General features: G+C 43.1%; 1 long non-coding RNA gene across 1 annotated transcript; it reads right to left on the minus strand.

Moving 5' to 3' along the window:
- Positions 1-89: 89 nt before the first annotated feature.
- LOC112587321 lies at positions 90-12,851 on the minus strand. The gene is made up of 2 exons (XR_003111802.3): positions 9,569-12,851; positions 90-3,460 (listed from the first exon to the last, which is right to left on the minus strand). It is a non-coding gene; the product is annotated as an uncharacterized LOC112587321 (long non-coding RNA).
- Between the last annotated feature and the right edge of the window lie 8,447 nt (positions 12,852-21,298).

Genomic DNA, 21,298 nt, shown 5'->3' on the forward strand with positions numbered 1-21,298 from the left:
GAAATGAAGATGGATAAACTTTTTTGCTGTTCAGTAGCAGTATTTTCTAAATTGCCAAATGTGTTAATTTTGGTCAAAAAAATACCAAATTTGCATTACAACAAGTAACATTTTGTTTTTTAATCAAATTTAGGACTTTTCTCTCTTCAAAGTTTTCCTACAAAGAATAAAATCCAATCAAATTTTCACTGTGTTTTCTCAGTGGAAGAGAAGTATCAATTTTCAAGCTTCAGTCTATAGATCCCATTTCAGTGGTTCAACAACAGTGAACAATTTAATAGAGAGAGAAATGAGGTTGATGAGGGAATCAAAGTCCGGATCATGGAGGGTCTCAATTTCTATGCAAAGCAGTTTGGATTTTATTGTGGTTGGCAATTTGGAGCCATTGAGGAGTAACCACCCAAGATTCACACTTTGGAAAGATCATTGGGCAGATTCAGAGAGCAGGGAAAGAGCCAAAAGATCCTTTGATCTAGAAAAGACCCAGCCCGACTGAGTGTAACTGTCCAAACTGCAGAGGAGGCAGTGAGGAGAGACACGTAAGACAGCAGATGCTGAAATCAGGGGTTGCACGAAGGGGAAGAGGAAACAGATTAAAGATGATGTCAGATTTCTGGCTCAGATGGCAGCCATGCATGAAAATATTTTAAAAAGTAAAACAAGTAGACCCAGAACAGAAATTAATTTGGTTTTTGGACAAATCAATTAAAAAGAGAGAGAGAGAAAGAATTTACCAAAAATAATCTTGTGGGCTTCACTTACCTTTGCCTTTTACTGGCAATAACTCTTTACCATGGGGCTTCCTAGGTGGCGCTAGTGGTAAAGAGCCTGCCTGCCAATGCAGGAGACTTTAGAGACACAGGTTCAATCTCTGGGTCAGGAAAATCCCCAGGAGAAGGAAATGGCAACCCACTCCAGTATTCTTGCCTGGAGAATCCCATGGACAGAGGAGCCTGGCAGGCTACATACAGTCCATGGGGGTCGCAAAGAGTCGGACACCACTGAGCAGACTGAGCACCTCTCTTTATCCGGCACCTGGAGCCGGGCAGCTGGTTCTTCTGTCATGAAGATGTTCTGTCCACGTGCTCTGCCCAGAGGAGTGATCCTTCCAGGCCTGGATCACCTCTGCTGACCTGAGCTTACAGCAATCTTCTGAGCAGGGTGCTTGTGGCAAGCTTATTGATGCTTCTCCCATGCCCATGCTTATCTGGCACACACAGAATGCTGAAATTGGGCATGGTAAGCCACATTCCACTTTATGATCTTCATGTATTTTTTTTTAAGGTGAAAGAATGTTCAAAAGTGTTTTATTTATGAAGTTTACTTAATTTCCAATGAGTTTCTATCATGGTGACTTTTTCCCTCTGCTGCAGAGCACGGGATTGGGAATGCCGCAGACAGACAGACGGAAGGAGAGCCTTCCTCGCTGTGGGTGGCGGGCCAGGTAGAAATCCCGAGTCGTATCTCATCACTTGTATCTGATTTCCTCCCCTTTGGCCAATAGGTGTCCCTGTAGCAAATGAAAGAATTTTGAAAGGAGTCCAGGGGTGTAATTAAGTGAGACAATACAGATGCCAGGATTTAAACACTGCCAGTTTTATGTAATTTAATTAATACTGTGGAGAGGAAGAAATGCTTGCCTGTGCAGTATTTTGTGAAGTAAAGAGCTTCTGACTATAGAGCATCATTCTGACAGAATCCAGAGAAATAAAGAGTTGATCCATAGATGGCTCTATTCGCTTAGAAAGAACAACCACATGCAGAGTCCTGTTTATTATTTTATGTCTGACATTTTAGGAGTCTGTGTAATGTCATTATCTGGAGAAATTCCAACAGCATGCCAATTGTCCCTTACAGGTGTCCCTGTCATTTCAGACAATCTTCTCAGACATCTATTACTCATAGCACCTGTTCCCTTCACGGGAGGACTGGACCTTATGAAGGGCTTTTCCTTACAGATGAGAAGGGAAGGAAGACATTTTGAACCGAAAGGATGGTTCTTCTGCTTAAAAATACACATATGCTGGCATTGGTGTTACCAGCTTTTACTTAGCTTTTATTCAGCTAGGACATTTTGATAAATATATATTCCATCTTCCTCAGAGAAGCAGTGGATAATGCTTCAGATGCAGACTCAAAATCAATTTTGGTAATAACGGGGAGAATAGCTCATAGCTCCCTAAATGAAAATCAGGCAACTTGAAAGGAGAAAGCAAGCCTGTGACTTGCTTTCACAGCAAAACACTCAATGAGATCCCACTGTCTCCGGTGGCTCCTCATTTATGGCTTATGGATTTTGAATGAGGGAAAACTATTTGAAATTTCAAAGAGTTTGGGGTTTTAAATTTGTCTTTGTTTAAAATGTTCCTTTTTTTCTCTTTGTACTTCATAGCCTTCTCAAAACTTTCATCCTCAGTACACAGTAACACTGTGTTCTGGAAATAAAAACAGAAGATGATAGATGAAAACAAGGAAAAATGAAAGGATATGCTGACGATGAAGGGCAGAGGGCTCCTACGACGTGAAGCTCGGTTCTTCACTCTGGACACACCATCCCAAGACTGATTCTATCTGTCTACTTTCATCAAATATGACTGTACTTAAATGAAGTGGATTAATAATTCTGCTTAGAATATAGATTCAGTAGAACCAAGATAAAATATTGAGGCAATCGATTAGCTTTTGATAGTTCAATAAATGTATGCCAAATAATTCAAATGTAATCACAGTAAGACATGGCCCTCCTATTTTAATTAAGTATATTTAAAATGCTCATTCAATCATGTTTAGTGTAGCTGAAATTTCAGAAAATTTGATCACTGGCCAAGAACAGTGACCAAGGCATGAACAAAGCTACTGGATACTGCCTGCTCCTGGTGGATGATTTATTTCTGCTGGGTAACTCCTCCCAAATTTTTGTGGCTTAAAATGACAATCATTTCATCTGTTCATGTGCCTGTAAATAAAGAATTTAGACTCTGGGCTCTGCCGGGCACTTCTTTTGCCCCGAGAGACCCAGGCTGGGATCACAGGGTTGCAGTCAGGCTGCTTCATTCCCAGGTGTCGTGCTGGAGGCGAGGCTCAGAGCAGGAACTTCCTGTCTCAACTCAGCCAGTTTGGGCCTCCTGACACAGCTGCCAGATCCCAGGAGAGGGTTTCAAGAGGAGCTAAGCAGGAAGCTTCAGATGCAGGCCCAGCTGTGGATGTTATATCACATCCTTCCACTGCCCTGCCTTGGCCAAGTTCAGGCAAAAGGCCAGGTCAGATTCAAAGGGAGGAGCACAGACCCTGTGTGTCGATTAGAGGCAAGAATTTGAAGTCACCTGTGTGTGAGAGTTAGTTGCTTAGTCGTGTCCGACTCTGCGCGACCCCATGGACTGCAGCCCACCAGGTCCCTCCATCCATGGGATTCTCCAGGCAAGAACACTGGAGTGGGTTTCATTTCCTTCTCCAAAAGAAACTATAGAAAGAAAGAAAGTGAAGTCACTCAGTCGTGTCTGACTCTTTGCAACCCCATGGACTTTAGCCTACTAGGCTCCTCCATCCATGGAATGTTCCAGGCAAGAGTACTGGAGTGGGTTGCCATTTCCTTCTCCAGAAGTCACCTGCAGTCTATTGGAAACCATCCTCTGGCCATGAATTACTTGCGTTCTCTGAGATGCAAAATACACATTTTCCTCCCAAGAAGCTGTAACTCTCATCCCATTGTGGCATCAGGCATTAACACAATTCAGTTCAGTTCAATTCAGTCATTCAGTTATGTCCTGTGTCCAACTCTATGAGACGCCATGGACTGCAGCATGCCAGGCTCCCATGTTCATCACCAACTCCCAGAGTTTGCTCAAACTCATGTCCATCAAGTCGGTGACGCCATCCAACCATCTCATCCTCTGTTGTCCCCTTCTCCTCCCACCTTTAATCTTGCCCAGCATCAGGGTCTTTTCCAATGAGTCAGTTCTTCACATCAAATGGCCAAAGTATTGGAGTTTCATCTTCAACATCAGTCCTTCGAATGAATATTCAGGACTGGTTTCCTTTAGGATGGACTGGTTGGATGTCCTTGCACTCCAAGGGACTCTCAAGAGCCTTCTCCAACAGTTCAAAACATCAATTTTGAACCACATTTCAAAAGCATCAATTCTTTGGCCCTTGTCTTTCTTTATGGCCCAACTCTCACATCCATATATGACTACTATTCCCAGGATCTAATTTTCTGTCAGACACAGATATTGATAAGCCTCCTCCCATGAGGCTCCTCAGGTTGGAAGATCCTTGAATTAAAAAACAAAAAAATCTAGTCACAGACAAGACGAAATATGCATGGAGAGACAGACACAGAACGCCTGAAGTCAACACTCCAATTCAAAGAGGGAAAATGGGAAGCATAGACAGAGTGACTGTGAAGTCCAGCCATGAAGGCCGTCAGTGTCTTGTGCTCATTTAGGAAGACCTAGACCTTCTCACTTTGGCCACATGAAAGCCAAGAACTGACTCATTAGAAAAGACCCTGATTCTGGGAAAGATTGAAGGCAGGAGGAGAGGGGAATGACAGAGGATGAGATGGTTGGAAGGCATCACCGACTCAATGGGCATGAGTTTGAGCAAGCTCTGGGAGATGATGAAGGACAGGGAAGACTGGCATGCTGCAGTCCATGGGGACGCAAAGAGTCAGACACGACTGAGTGACTGAACAACAGCAAAGACCTTCTCAAGGGGAGGAGAACTGGTCAGCATGTGGCTTCTCTCTTTGGACCGTGGGCTTATTCGCCTGACTCTTCCTTGTTTTGCTATAAGAAATGGACCATGTTTATGACACATTAGCTTTTGCCTGCCCTCAGAGCACTGGGGAGAAAAAGAATCTTCTTTCTGTCTTGTATTTTGGGGACAAAATGATACAGTTTCCTAAATTAAGGTGGGGTGTGCCCAGTCATGTCCAATTCTTTGAGACCCCATGAACTGTAGGCCACCAGGCTCCTCTGTCCACAGGATTTCCCAGGTAAGAATACTGGAGTGGGTTGCCGTTTCCTACTCCAGGGGATCTTCCTGACCCAGGGATTGAACCCAGGTCTCCTGCGTCTCCTGCATTGGCTAGCAGGTTCTCTACCATTAGCCACCTGAGAAGCCCAGCTCAGTGGGATGCCAGAGTATAAAACCTTTAATCCAGTCCATTGGACAGACGCCATGCCCAGATTTTTCTTTGACACAGGCTTCTCTCTACTTGGGCTATGAGTTGGGGAGTTACGAGAAACCACCATTAAGTTTCCTGGAGATTGTCATAATTGTCATACTGAGTGAGTTTTGAGTAAGAAAGAGAAATATCATATGATATAATTTATATTCAGAATAAAAAAATCACATTATACAAGTGAACTCATTTGTGAAACAGAAACACGGTTAGGAGGATAGGATAGTTAGGGAGTTTGGGATGGACACGTACACACTGCTGTATTTAAAAATGGAAAACCAGCCAAGACCCAAAGTATAGCACAGGGAACTGCTCAATATTTTGTAACAATCTAAATGGGAAACGCATTTGAAAAAGAATAGATACATGTATAACTGAATCACTTTGCTCTACACCTGAGACTATCACAATATTCTTAATCAATACTATTCCAATATAAAAGAAAAAATTAAAAAAGACAGATGCTTAGAAGAAGTTGTGTCCAGTGTAGAGGAATAACAAGCACCTCTTAAAACTCTGAGATCTTCACAAAGCATGGTGTTCCCACACCCCTGACTTGACTTTAACCCCAGGCCTTGTGTTCCTGGCAACATCTGTCTTTGATCTTTGCCCGAGTCACCTTTTACCTTGAGAAATGTTTGCCCAGTGAAGAGGCATGCAGTGAGAAATAGTTTTATTTTCCAACTTAGCAAGTCCAAAGTTGGAATATTTCTTTTGAATTCTGCTTTGAAAAAAGCAAACAGTTTCTTTTCACATCTGTCTCTCTCTCCACGCTTTATCATTGAGAGCTAAAAGAAGCCCGATGGTGCTTTCAACATCCTGCCTGGAAATCTCCTATGCTAGATCCACGAGTTTACCAGACTCACATTCTATCTTGTGTTCCCACAAGGATGAGTTTGCAAATGTTCTTCCACTTCAGGTCACAGGTCACCACTCTTCCAGGCTTGAACGAGAATTTGCTCCATGCATTTCAAGTTTGCAGTAGCATTCTTCTCCCTACTCCTCACCAAAGCCGATACCACCCTGGTTTAGGTTTTTGAGGCTGAAGGATCCCACTTCTAATACTGCTCTTGCATGCTAGGTTGCTTCAGTCGGGTCCGACTCTTTGCAACCCTATGGACTTTAGCCCGCCAGGCCTCTGTGCACGGGACTCTCCAGGCAAGAATACTGGAGTGGGTTGCCACGCCCTCCTCCAGGGGATCTTCCCCACCCAGGGATCAAACCTTTGCCTCCCATGTCTCCTGCACTGGCAGGTGGGTTCTTACCACTAGTGCCGCCTGGGAAGCCCACACTCTGTTTCAATTTTTCTATTGCTGTTTAACAAAACACCTTAAAACAACAACAGTTTATCATAAGTTATAACTGTGTGTCCAGAGAGTTATTCTGCCTTACTGGTGTCATATGAAATGCTGGGATGACAGAAGTTTCCAGAATGTCCTCACATGGTTGACAGTGGTACGGATCACTGGCTCCATCCAGCAAAGGCTGGGGGCTGGGGCTGTTCCATCAGAGTTTCTCCACATGGCAGCTTGAGCTTCATCATAACATGGCAGCAGGGTCCCAGCGAAAGACATTCCAAGAGTGGAAGGCAGAAGCTCCGGACCTCACAAAGGCAGCCTCAGAATTTCACAGCGTCATTCCCACCATGTTCTGTTGGCAAAAAGAGTCCAGGAGCAGCCTAGACTCAAAGGAGGTGGAAAGAGTCTGCCTCTTAATGTGGAAATGATGAGGTCAAACTGCAAAATCATCTGTGGAATGGGAGATGTGATTCATCAACCATCTCTGCAAGTACTTAGGGATGTTGGGGTGGGGAGAATGTGTTTTGTGTGTGAGGAGAACATGGATTTGGGGGAGGCTAGAGGAGAGGGAGTGAACTGTGTGTCTCCCCAGGCTTACATGCTGAAGTTCTAACCCCCAGTACCTCGGAATGAAACCTTGTTTGGAAACACGGTCACTGCAGATATAATTAGTTAAGAGGGGCCCCCTGCTCCAATAGTGGTGTCCTTATGAAAAAGAGACACTTGGACACAGATGGGTACACGGGGAAAACAACGTGTTAGGAGAGAAAGGCAGAGATCTGAGTGAAGGGGCAAAATCCAAAGAATGTCAAACACCATGAGCAAACCCACAGGATCAAGGAGAGAGGCCTGAGACCGACTGTCTTTCAAAGCTCTCAGAAGGAACCAGCAGTCCAGACCGCTAGAGCACATGTCTGCTGTGTAAGCCAGCCAGCCTGTGGAGCATTGCGAAGGAGCCCTGGGGACTCTTACCAGTAGCCCTGGGACCTTTGTTGAGCACCAAGCCTGGCGGGTAAAACAAGAACAGCAAAATTCCCTTCCCTTCAGTGATCCAGGTTCATAGAAGTACCAGGGTCTTCATAGAAATACAAATATTCAAATAATCTCTGATGCAGTTTCATCCACCTTTTGGCACAAGATCTCATGTTGTGTTATAATCAGGAACAAGGCATATATGTTAGTGACGTGTGTGTGTGTTGTGATTTCCAATCACAAAATACGGGCATTGTCAGTGACCTGCACTGGAAAGACTGTTTTCCTTGGCACCACTGGCGCATTAACTTTAAGGTGATATACAGAGTTTTTGTTGTTCAGTTGCTAAGTCATGTCTGACTCTTCGTGACCCCATGAACTGCAGCATGCCAGACCCCTCTGTCCTCCAGTATCTCCCGGAGTTTTCTCAAACTCGTGTCCATCAAGTTGGTGATGCCATCCAACCATCTCGTCCTCTGTCGACCCCTTCTCCTCCTGCCTTCAATCTTTCCCAGCATCAGGGCCTTTTCCAAGGAGTCAGCTCTTCACATCAGGTGGCCAAAGTACTGGAGCTTCAGTTCTAGCATCAGACCTTCCAGTGAATATTCAAGGTCGTTTTCCTTTAGGATTGACTGGTTTGATATCTTTGTTGTCCAAGGGACTCTCAAGAGTCTTCTCCAGCACCACAATTTGAAAGCATCAATTCTTGGGCCTTCAGGCTTCTTTAGGGACCAACTCACATCCGAGCCTGACTACTGAAAAACCCACAGCTTTGCCCATACAGACCTGTGTCATATGCAAAGTTTAGACCAGTCTTAGATTTCAACCAGCTCTTCTATGGAGGGACCTCCTCCAGAAAGCCAGGATTAGACAAGTAGACACCGTTCACACCCAAATCCTCAGGCTCACAGGTCACTGCCAGTTTTGCAAAGAACAGCAATTTCTTCACTGTTTTCTTCTGATTTCCTGGGCAGCTGCTTTGCCAGTCCAGAAGGGTGGTGCTATGACCTCACGCCAGTACAGCACATCAAAACCCAGTACAGATGCTGGAATATGTATGAGGAGATGACGAAGACTGATCTGTCTGCGGGGGATTCAGATGTGAGCATCTGCTCTAATGGCACGAGAAAGGATTCGACTCATCAACCACAGTGATTCATAACCATGGCTGTGTTTGCTCTCAGAATATTAAGGGAATCAACCACTCACTTAATTGCCAAAAAGGAATCTTAAAAAAAAAATACAGCATCTCTCTCACATTCTCTCAATATATAGATTTTTATATAGATAGATATCCCAAAATGGTCTCACTGGCTCAAGCATAAATGTAGCAAAGAAAAATTAAAATGAGCTAATACCTTTGATTAATGCGAGGTGCCATGCCTGAACTTAGAAGCATAAATATCTCTTTATACGTAATACTGTCTGCAAACAAGATCAAATCAAATTTCAAGGCACTTTGCTAATGAAAAGTATTGATCTTTATAGCATTTGGATCAAACCATTGCCAATTTTCAGTATCTTTGAGACCTCTTCTAGCAATGAGGGCTTCATCCTTGAATATATAGATTCCTCTCTCTCTCTCCTCCTCTCAGGCTAACGTTAGACCTCATGGCTTCTCTCTTCAGATTCTCTTCTGTGTTGATCTAGTTCATGTCTAAATCATCAGCTGTCACTTCCAGGTAGATGACTCCCACGCCATTGTCTTAGTAAGATACCTTCCTTTTCAATGCCTCGTCCACATAGCCTGTCCTTTACAACTCATCTGCTTCCTGACGGCTTCTTGCACTTTCTATTCTCTAACTTTCTGTTCAGTTTGCAGCCTCCACTCCACTCCTTCAAGTGTAACTACCCTTTAAAAATTAAGGGATAGCCCTGGTGGTCCAATGGTGAAGAATCCCCCTTCCAGGACAGGGGACATGGGTTTAGTCTGTGGTTGAGGACCTGAGATCCTACGTGCTGCAGGGCAACTAACCCCATGAGCCACAAGAAGAGAAGCCCATGCGTTGCAACTAGAGAAAGCCCTCACACAGCAATAGACCCAGCACGACCAAAACTAAAAAATAAAAATAGAAAAATTGAGGTGAAGATCCATGTTATCCATCCTTCCTACCTCCTTTCTGGCCCATCATGACTCAGGCAGTCTTCTTTCTGAACACCGGAATACATCAGCTGTTCATACAGAGACTGGCTTTGCTCCATCCCCAGCAGTAGAATTCAAAGACTGAACATGATATTTTGAGTGGGTACCTGTCATGGGGCAAGAGAAGTGAGGTAGCTGAAGGAAGTAGGCACAGCCTAGCCACCGTGACCCTTCCGATTGTCTCTAGCAATTATCAGGGTGACATTTATCTCTGAAAGATCACCAGCACTGAAGCTTAGAGTCAGCCTCACTATTCAGTTAAATATTAATCATCCACCATGTGACACCTCATGTTTTATTGAAGATTTCTATTTAAATCTAGTGTTTTTAATTAGCTTCAGTGTGTTTATATTTGGTCTCCCCAGCTAGAGGATAACTCTCTAAAGAAAAGGTGGTTATCAGTTTTCTAATACCCCTAAGAGGGTCAAGATCTGTTGAACCAGTATAATAATAAAGATTCACCCAGAAGGGACTCTGTTTAAACAGTTGGTACTTTGATTGATTGAATCAACCATGAGAACCTCTTAATTGATTTGCAGTTGTAACTGAAATGGAAATATTTCCTCACGCTAAGTGAGTAATGGAGGCAGGACAAAAGAAGAAAGGGGAAGCTATCACTTGTGGCTTTTTGAAGCCAATAGTTAAATGAATGTGCTGGAATCAGGCGCTTCTTTATAGTCATAATAGAAAAACAAATGTGTTTAGAAATAGCCCAGATTCTCTCTTCGAGAAACCCCCATATGGATCTGCTTTTGGCAACAGGTAACAAAGATATTGATTTCAACTCACTTCCAGAGTAGATTGCGATTTCTAAAGAAAGCACCTTTGAAAGCACCTAATCTTTCAAAGATTACCTTTGAAAATGGTCATCTTTATTTGAAAATAATATGTAGAGATGGCTTTCTGACAAATGGTAATGTTCTTGTGTACTGGAGCAGTTGATGTCCAGACACATTCCCACACACAGTCATTAATCAGCTCAAATGAAAGACACTGTATCCTGTGAAAGACTTTCCTACAGAAATCCTTGCACTCAGTTACTACATCTGCCCTGTCTCTCCCAGAGACCCTAAAGTAAACCTTCGCAACCTAGACACGAACATGAATTGCTTCCTTCCCACGTGTTTACTTTTCTCATCCTATAGATATGCATGGTTTGGTCAATTTAACAAAATGAGTTATGTTATACAGTCAACATCAAACAGCCTTTGTTGATCAGTTGCTAAGTCGTGTCCGACTCTCTGCAACTCCAAAGACTGCAGCACACCAGGCTTCCCTGCCTACTATGGGTTAATCATTATAGCTATGCCTGGGCGGGATAATAAGAAACAGGGAACCATAAAGTCCAAGTGACTAAAACCAAAGACTTTATAAGAGAAGAGAGAAAGCAGGAGTGGACTGGGAGGTGGCAGCCAGATTGAAGTCCCTGAAATTTCTGAATCTGAAAGCTACCAGAATCCATGAATCTTGGATGAAACAGGCTGGTCTGTGGGTGGAAGGGTGGTCTTGGGACTTTACTCGACATCGATCCTGTGCATACAGCTGCCAGTCCTTTTAAGATAAATTCCCATCGTTGTTGCTTGAGAAGATGTACAATTGTTGAATAATTATGTGATGAACATGTGTCACTTTGCTCCTTTTTTCCTGCATCTATCTTTTTAAACACTTGGTTAGGCTGGAATCCCTCTGTAATTACAAGCACGGTTGTACCGGTGACTGGGCTGGCGTGCGCTGCCCTCCTGGTGAGATCCTCTGAGTTCAGAGGCTGGTGGAGGCCCGGGGATGCCTGGGCAGAGGTAAATCTCCCAGACATATGGCCTGTTTGCCACCTGAGGCAGAGGGACTACATCTTCCATTTTAACTCTCATAAAACATGCTTTGGGACCTAGACATTTTTGATGCATAAATCTTGGGCACTGAAAGTTCAATCTTGTTCTCTTGACTCTGGAGTTATTTCAGGCCAAATGCCACTGCCAGTATTTCCAGAACAGCAAACGGTGTGAGCGAGGGGCCAGGGCAGGGAGGGTAGCCGTCGACTCACCCTTGTGGAAAAATACTATGAATATTTTCTGCTTTAAATGTTTGTTATTTTTTTCATGTCAGGGATTAATTAACAACCAAAAGAACATGCCCAGAGACAGAAACTACAAGATCAGCGAATCATGAAATCGTCACTAGAAACCACAAGCGATGCAGCCCTTTCTGCAGCCGCAGTGTTGCTGTTGTTCTTGTTGACCCTCAGCTGGGAAAACTCCAGAAATACAGAACTCACCACCTCCCTCCCCCAGCTCATTCGCACCTAAGACCATGCTCTGTCTCCTAAAAATATTCTTTTGTTTTGAAACAAAATCTTCCCCTCTTCAACTTTCACATCTCCCAAAGATGGGAATACAGTCTTAACAGTCTTGAAAACACAAAAATGAAATTTGGTGATAAGAAAATAAGAATAAGTGGCCAAAGTAAACAGAACTCAGAAGCTTGCTGTTTTAACTGGGAGCATCATTCACAAGGGACATTAATATCTGCTAATGAGAATGTATAATCCTTTTAATGGACTGCTATCAGAAACGAAGCCTGGGGAAGGAAACATCTCATAACAAGCATGCTTTGCAAATGCCCAGGCTCATTTAGCAAACCCACAGTTTCACGAATAAAAGGTCAGATAATTTTGGCTCTCTCCCACATAGAGCTTATTAGTAGCCCCTACAGAAATGATTTCCCTTCATTTACATATTAAAATAATATTGTTTCAGACCTCTAAGCTCACCAGAAAAATTGGTCTTCAGCTCAACTCCTTTAAAAATATCTGTCTTTTCTCTCCTTCTGGCTATCAGGAATTCCTTTATTAAATTAAATTTTATTTTATTTTATATTAGAGGATGGTTGATTTACCACGTTGTGTTAAGTCATTCGGCAAAATGATCCAGTTGCACATATACGTATATCCATTTCTTTTCAGAGTATTTTCCCATATAGATTATTACAGAATGTTGAGTAGAGTCCCCTGCACTGTGTGTTAGGCCCTTGCTGACTGTCTGTTTGTATGTACAGTACTGTGTACACCACTGCTCCCACTTAAAAGGGAAAATAAGTACCTATAAAGGTGCACCCAAGGACCCCACCACAAAAACCTATTCCCACAAAATCTAGTTGCTGCTGCTGCTGCTAAGTCGCTTCAGTCATGTCCGACTCTGTGCGACCCCATAGACGGCAGCCCATCAGGCTCCCCCGTCCCTGGGATTCTCCAGGCAAGAACACTGGAGTGGGTTGCCATTTCCTTCTCCAATGCACGAAAGTGAAAAGTCGAAGTGAAGTCGCTCAGTCGTTCGACTCTTCGCGACCCCGCGGACTGCAGTGCACCAGGCTCTTCCGTCTATGGGATTTTCCAGGCACGAGTACTGGAGTGGGGTGCCATTGCCTTCTCCGAAAATCTAGTTGGGAAGGGAACAAAGACAAGAGATCTAGGCTGGCAAATTTCTTTTACTCTCTCTGCCCGATTTGTTCTAGTCCTGCCAAGATGTGGGTTAAGTATCAATCTGTTTATGACCACACTCATTTTGAGAGCTCTGTGGAAGTACAATCAAAATGAACTCTTGTTGCCTCCTTTTGAAAACATTCCAGGCTTGCTGTCTCAGCCTTCTTAAAAATATCCTCAAGGGCATCATCTATAGGTTTGCAATGAAAAAGGAAACAAAAGTTTGTAAATAACTCTGGTTACCAAATGCCGGTTCTCCCAGTGTGGTCCGTGGACCAGCAGATCAGCCTCTAGGGAACTCATGAGAAATGTAGAATCTTGGAACCCCACCCTAGACTTCCTGCAGCGAAAACTAAAGGTGGAGTCGGGCAGTGTGAGCTCTAAGGACCCTCCTGAGATTCCCCTCAAGCGTGAGAACCACTGCTCGGGCCACCGGGAAAGAGCAAAAGGCTTTTCACGTGAAGAGTCTGGACCAACCTTTCGCCCAAAGGCAGGAGTGTGAAATGCACACCACACAGGACTTTCCCAAGGATGGGGGGGACAGGAAGAGTTAGAAACCTCATGGCCAGTTGCCTAACTTTAAATTCTCACTCTTAATGTTATGATAAGAAAGCTTGCTGCCGTGGGAATAATAGGATGTAGTTAACTACCCTCAGTGATAATATGTCATCCAGGCTTGATGGTGCAATTTGAAAATATCATTAAAGAGACAAGTTGTAGGATAGAGGATGACAGAAGTGTGATTATCTTTGGAAATTAAATCCTCAAATATCATGTGGCTTCTAAATGTGTGTCTCTTATCGATTTGAAACTCTTGGCTAATAGCTGACTTACTCAAACACTGTTCCAGATACATAGGCATGTGTAACTCCACACAAACATTTTAAAGGGATTTGAAGCCAGATGGTACTGGTGGTAAAGAACCCACCTGCCAATGCAGGAGACATAAGAGACGAGGGCTTGATCCCTGGGGTCAGGAAGATCCCCTGGAGGAGGGCATGGCAACCCACTCCAGTATTCTCGCCTGGAGAATTCCATGGGCAGTGGAGCTTGGTGGGTTACAGTCCGTGGGGTTGCAAAGAGTCGGACATGACTAAAGTGACTTAGCATGCATGCAAAAATCTTGAATATCCTTGAAATCCATTGTCTGATTTATTAATAATTGTATATAGCTTTTTTTCCCTTACTAAATTTGACACAAACTCGTAGCAGAAGAAGAATAACATATGGGAAGGAAGGAAGAGAAACAGGGAGGGGAGAAAGCTCAGAAGGAAATCGTCTAAAAAAATACAACATAAAAAGAAGCGAAAATTCACCCGAATTCCCATAATTCAGAGAAAAGCACTGCTTCTTCTTGTTCACATCTTCCAGACAGAGGCCTGACGAATAAATTGGCCGTGCGTGAGTGACACAGCAAGTGTACAAAATAGGAGTCGCCCTGCTCACGCTGTTCTTAAACGGGCCGCTTTTCAGTACCTGTCAGACACGTCTTCAAGTTAATAACCATATAGCTACATCACCATTTTTAATGTTACATGGTGTTCTTTTTGCTTTGTATGCCCTGATTTGATGTTATAGTGTGTTCCATTTTCTATATATGTCATCTTTTCTTTACTACATTTTTATATTTTTGCTACTGTAAACAATATTGTTACAACTATGCCCAGATACTTTGGCATACCTGTGCGCTGTCCTTGGGGGATATCACTGGAAATCTGATTTCTAAGTCAAACGCTGTGTCGCTTTTAAATTTTGATACACGACGCTAAACGTCTTTTCCAGAACAGTGTACCAACAACCACTCTCTCCAATGATGTGTGTTCACACATATTCTTCTAAACCTTCAGATATATTTGGTTCTTCCAGTGCTTTAAATTTTCAGCAACCAGATGAGCAAAGTCATCTATTTTCTTGGTTTTTATGTTAATATTCTAACTCCTTGTCTTACTGAAATCTCTTACTATTTCTGGTAGTTTGTCAGTTGATTTCTTATTTTCCAGCATCAAAAAAATCATGTAATCTACAAACAGAAGAAAAAGAATCCTACAACTTTCCTGTACTGCCACTTTTTAATTTATACTTTTGTCAAGTTTCCTTGTTTACTTTCCATATTCCTGGTTTTAATGGGAATGCGGTTAGTGCTTTAAAATTGTCTGCTGCCTTTCAGTTAAGCTATACAGTTTTCATTATGTGTTACCATTGATTTCTCCTATTATCACTTTAAAAAGTATCACATATTTTTTAAACATGGAGTCAATACAGAATTTTAGTGACTGTTACTTTAGTACTTATTGGCGTGAACATGACTGTTAAACTTACTATACTTTTACCTTTAACTCACTTTTGTCCTTTTATCATTAAAAGTGATAAATCACTAAAAGTAAAAAATATCACAGAAAGTACTTTGCTGTTCTGCTTATATTTCCCTAAGTACAGGTATGAATACACTTTATAATTTTATATTGTAACTATTTTATACATAATCTATTATTGCAGTTGCATTTTCTTTATTTTGCACTGTTTATTTTTTGCCTTTTTTTTTTCCTGAGACAGAATTTCATTGTGCTCAGGAGTTGAGGACATGTTGCTTCTTCATTTGATAATTATTTAGGGATTTACCTCTCTGTAGTCTATGCTAGACACCTGGTCCTGGCCCGAGTTAGCCTGAATTCCCTTTTTCTCATTTCCTCCAGGTCACTTCATCCCACCTCCAATGTATCAATCAGATGGTCCTAGCTGAGGAGTTGCTGTTGTTGTTGTTCAGACACTAAGTTGTGTCCAACTCTTTGTGACTTCATGAACTGCAGCACTCCAGGCTCCTCTGTCCTCCACTATCTCCCAGGGTTGGCTCAAATTCATGTCTGCTGAGTCGGTGATGCTATCTAACCATCTCATCATTTGCTGCCCTCTTCTCCTTTTGCCTTCAATCTCTCCCACATCAGGGTCTTCTCCAATGAGTCAGCTCTTCGAATAAGGTGGCCAAAGTATTGGTGTTTCAGCTTCAGCGTCAGTCCCTTCAATGAATATTCAGGGCTGATTTCCTTTAGGATTGACTGGTTGGATCCCCATGCAGTCCAAGGGACTCTCAAGAGTCTTCTCCAACACCACAGTTCAAAAGCATCAATTCTCTGGTGTTCACCTTTCTTTTGGAGAAGGCAATGGCACCCCACTCCAGTACTCTTGCCTGGAAAACCCCATGGACGGAGGAGCCTGGTAGGCTGCAGTCCATGAGGTCGCTAAGAGTCAGACACGACTGAGCGACTTCTCTTTCATTTTTCACTTTCATGCTTTGGGGAAGGAAATGGCAACCCACTCCAGTGTTCTTACCTGGAGAATCCCAGGGACAGAGCCTTGTAGGAGGCCATCTATGGGGTCGCACAGAGTCAGACGTGACTGAAGCGACTTAGCAGCAGCAGCAGCACCTTTCCTTATGGTCCAACTCTCACATCCATACATGACTACTGGAAAAACCACAGCTTTGACCATACGGACCTTTGTTGGCAAAGTGATGTCTCTGCTTTTTAATACACAACCTAGGTTTGTCATAGCTTTCCTTCCAAGGAAGGGACCATCCAGGTCAGACCAGCTGACCATCTGGGCTGGGCCTGAAATTGAGAGGTGAGTCAAGAAGGAGAGTGGGAACTGCTTCAGCCCCTGGCTGCAGAACCTGAAGGGTCTGTCCTGAGCCCCCAACCCAACCCCCTCCACAGAGCTCCTCTGGCTTCTGTCCTCTCGGCAGGAGTGATCGGTTCCTTCTAAGGGACAGTTTATGTGGTGTATCCATTTTCTCACTCCCATTCTTGCCTCACCCCTCTGACTGGGCTATTAAACATGATACTCCACAAAAATGGCTTGTTTATTTCTGCCTGGTATATCATTACCTATTCATTTTTAATTTTCAAAATATCACTGTGACTCAGTTTATTCATGGAAGGAAATAAGATTACATCTTTTTTCCATTTAAATTTTTTAGGTATTTCTCATCTTTTCTAATATTTAAATTGGTTGGAACGTTTATGATCAGACTCTTTTTTCCTTACATTTTTAAGTAACTTTTTTTTTTTTTTCCTCATGGTCTCTGGGGTTCTTTCTGTAATCCTCAAGTTCAAAAGCTTCACCAGGGCATGTCTTCATGATACGAAAGAATTTTATCACATTACTGGGGAACATGATAATTTCCTTTGTCAAATATTCATATCCCTTTATTTCAGAAGAGGTTTTTTTTCCCCTAATATATGTTGGAATAGCTTTGTGTCTTTATCACTGGATTTGATAATTAAGCAATTAATTGATCACTGGAAGCATCAGTATTCAAATCTCTATTGTTTATATGCTTCTAATCATCTTAATTTCTTTGTACCTTGTGTGATTTTTGTGATGAGAACTCCCCTATGCCAATCTAATTTTCTGTTGGTTTCACTATTTACCATTTCTAATTCATTTTTAGTTCCATAATATTGCTATTTTCTGCACAATCTCAACTCATTTATACCAAACTTTTCAAAAATACTTTTCTGCTGGCATCTGATTTCTTTAAGACTCTGTTGTAAATAAACTTCAATACTTTGGCCACCTGATGTGAAGAACTGACTCATTGGAAAAGATCCTGATGCTGGGAAAGATTGACTATAGGAGGAGAAGGGGATGACAGAGAATGAGATGGTTGGATGGCATCATCGACTCAATGGACATGAGTCTGAGCAAACTCCGGGAGTTGGTGATGGACAGGGAGGCCTGGCGTGCTGCAGTCCATGGGGTCACGAAGAGTCAGACACGACTGAGCGACTGAATTGAACTGAACTGTAAAAAACTATTTTTACTGTGGCCTTGGAAAGGTGTTTCTTCAGTTCTCATTGGTAGATTTTATTGATTCATTTCTTGTCTGTGTAGGATGTTCTAACCTACCCCATACCGTTCAGTTCTGCTTTGTGTTCCATTTACCCACTTTTGATGGGGGAGTTCTAGTGAGTCCTGCTATTTGCTGAAACATAATGTAAGTATAAGCTTCATGAAGGCCCCCCTCCTTCCATGAAACACCATTTGGGTTTCCCTCTGAGCTCTTGCTGGGGGACCAGACACTGACATTTTGTGTTTTCTGTCCAGCTGTGTGGTTGCCCAAAGGGGTTGGGAAAACACTGTGAGCCTGGAGACAGCTGGGGGCAGGGGGAGGCTTGGTTTGGGGTTTTTCTCAGAATTATCAGAAGCTCTGCCCCATGGGTCAGCTCCCAGGTTGGGGGATGGCTTCTGCCAGAAACTCCCCCACATTTCAAGGGGTTCCCCTGTTACAGGATAGGAAGCTAATGATAGTGAAACGAGTTCGGGTGATTCTTTCTCCAGCCACCTTTGAAATAAAAGAAACTGACTACTGACCTTACCCATCTTTGCAGGGAAGACAAGTCAGAGAGAAAAGTTCTCTGACTGTGCTTTGGGGCTGTGCTTAAACTTCCTTTTTTGTCCTAAGCGCTATTTGACTGCATTCATTTTTTTTTTTTCTCCCATCTCGTACCTGCTGCCAACATGTACAAGGGAATTCCTCCACACGAGTGACCGCCTCTTCCACCCAGTTAGCCAGGGGTCCACAGGGCTCTTTAGAACATGCTGTGGTCGGTCACCACTTGTGTGTCCGGAATAGTTTCCACTGCATCCAAATTGTATGCTCTGAAATTTTCAGTTCGAGTGAGGAATCTTGCTTTATTCTTAGCTATTGGTATTACTGAGGACATTATTTTTGTGGGTTGAGGAGAAGAGCCAGAGGAGTCTGTAAACATATAATTTAGCTGACATCTTTCCCAGAAGTTCTTGTCATATTCATTTAAATTAACTCAGTGCAAGCAGATTTGATTCCATAATATATAATTTGAATATACGCATGACCATACTAATGACATGTCTCCAGGGGTCCTTTAACATAAATATATGACAGTTTCTCTAAAGTCTTTTCAGAAGGATCTGGAGAAGAATTCATTTGGCTGAAAATCTGTAATTTAGCAAGTGAAAATAAAGGTGTTTTTTTTTTTTTAATCACACAGTCATAGACACTACTCTCATGTTTATCAAATAATGTCTAACAATTATATTCAGATAATTGGATTTGTTTTCAGGACTTGAGTAGAAGATTCAAAATATGTGCTTGTGAAAATAATTGGAATCTTTCTTAATACAAGATTTAGCCTTAATTATGCACATAAATTTACACTGTTCATCATTGCTAACAACACAGGAGCTTATCACTTCCCACCTGTGCAGAAAGATGCAGAAAAAAGAGTGGAAAGTTAGCTGATAGCTGCTCACTCACTTGTACTTCAAGTCAGAGTTACCAACTTGACAGCCGATAGGGTAGCTTATACTTTCTATAAGCCTTTCTAGTCGTTGTTTTCATATATACCTGTGCTTCACCATGTAAAATAAGTACCTAATTGCACAGGGTATCAAAGGGACACATTGGCCTGTGCATGCACTTGTGAAGGCGATGGCGCCCCACTCCAGCACTCTTGCCTGGAAAATCCCATGGACGGAGGAGTCTGGTGGGCTGCAGTCCATGGGGTCGCTGAGTCGGACACAACTGAAGCGACTTCACTTTCACCTTTTACTTTCATGCATTGGAGAAGGAAATGGCAACCCACTCCATTGTTCTTGCCTGGAGAATCCCAGGGACGGGGTGAGCCTCGTGAGCTGCCATCTATGGGGTCACACAGAGTCGGACACGACTGAAGCGACTTAGCAGCAGCAGCAGCAGCATGTGTGCTGAGTCACTCAGTCATGTCCAACTCTTTGCAACCCTAGGAGCTGTAGCCCACCAGGCTCCTCTGTCCACAGGATTCTCCAGACAAGAACACTGGAGTGGGCTGCCATTACCTCCTCCAGGAGATCATCCCAACCCAGGGATCGAACCCATGTCTCCTGCATTGGAAAGTGGATTCTTGACCACTGAACTACCTGGGAAGACTGGCTTTTGCAAATTGCTAGGCAAAACACTTTCCCCAAAACTCAGTCAGCCTTCCCAACCTCTTCTCCCAGGCTCCTCCCAAATCCCCCATGTGTGACAAGTTCAATAAAAGGAGTGAAGGAAGGCTGCATTCTGTCTCTGACTGTTGAGACTGAAGCAGACAGATTTTAACAGGGGCCTTAATTTGGCATGCTCTGGGAGGGGAATGTGGGTGGGGCTACTTCCCAGGGACCACGGCAAGCAGGTTAAAGAACATTACGTGTAGACTCACTCAGGTGAGAGCACTGTTCAGGTCAGTGGCTCAGTCGTGTCTGATTCTTTGTGACCCCATGGACTGCAGCATGCCAAGCCTCCCTGTCTATCACCAACTCCCAGAGCTTGCTCAAACTCATGTCCATCCAGTTGGTGATGCCATCCAACCATCTCATCCTCTGTCATCCCCTCCCCGCCTTCAATCTTTCCCAGCATCAGGGTCTTTTCAAATGAGTCAGCTCTCCGCATCAGGTGGCCATAGTATTGGAGTTTCAGCTTCAACATCAGTCTCTCCAATGAACACCCAGGACTGATCTCCTTTAGGATGGACTGGTTGGATCTCTTTGCAGTCCAAGGGACTCTCAAGAGTCTTCAATACCACAGTTCAAAAGCATCAGTTCTTCAGCACTGAGAACACTGTTCTGAGGTGCCCACACTCAGTCACAGGGACCAGCCAATGCTCCACTTGCCCAGCTCTGGAATTCAGGCCGTGGACAGACTATCTCTCCAAGCCCCAGTTTCTCAGATGCAGAGGAGGTAGTATTTACCTCATCAAAATGCTACGACTATAAATTATATGAGCTTTAGAAAAGATGTTTAAAGTCCTGGATTAAATTAAAACGAAAGCTCAGTTAAGTGATTTTTCTTGTTGCCCTTATATGTATTATATCAAAGCCATAGTAGAAATGTTTACAAGTGGCTACCTTCAAGTGCTTATGTGCCAGGTCCATGCTAGGCCATGTAAGCAATATAACGAATTGAGATCCATGAAACTGTACATAAACATCTCCTTTTGTCTTCTGCGTCCTCCTTTGAGTTTTGGAATCGGCAGGCTCTGCATCCACTGAGAATCTCAATGAATGCAGATAGATGAAGCTCTCTCGTTTGTGTCTCATTTCCTGAGTGGGCGCATCAGGATGAAAACTGAGATTTCAAAAACAAAAAGCAAAACTGTAAACAAATCGCTTCTGAAGAGTTTTCTTGGCAGGATGCAGTTGCCACTTACATTTATAGGATGCTTTTCAGT

This window comes from Bubalus bubalis, chromosome 10 (assembly GCF_019923935.1).
Source record: "Bubalus bubalis isolate 160015118507 breed Murrah chromosome 10, NDDB_SH_1, whole genome shotgun sequence".
In the NCBI taxonomy this organism is placed as follows: domain Eukaryota; kingdom Metazoa; phylum Chordata; class Mammalia; order Artiodactyla; family Bovidae; genus Bubalus; species Bubalus bubalis.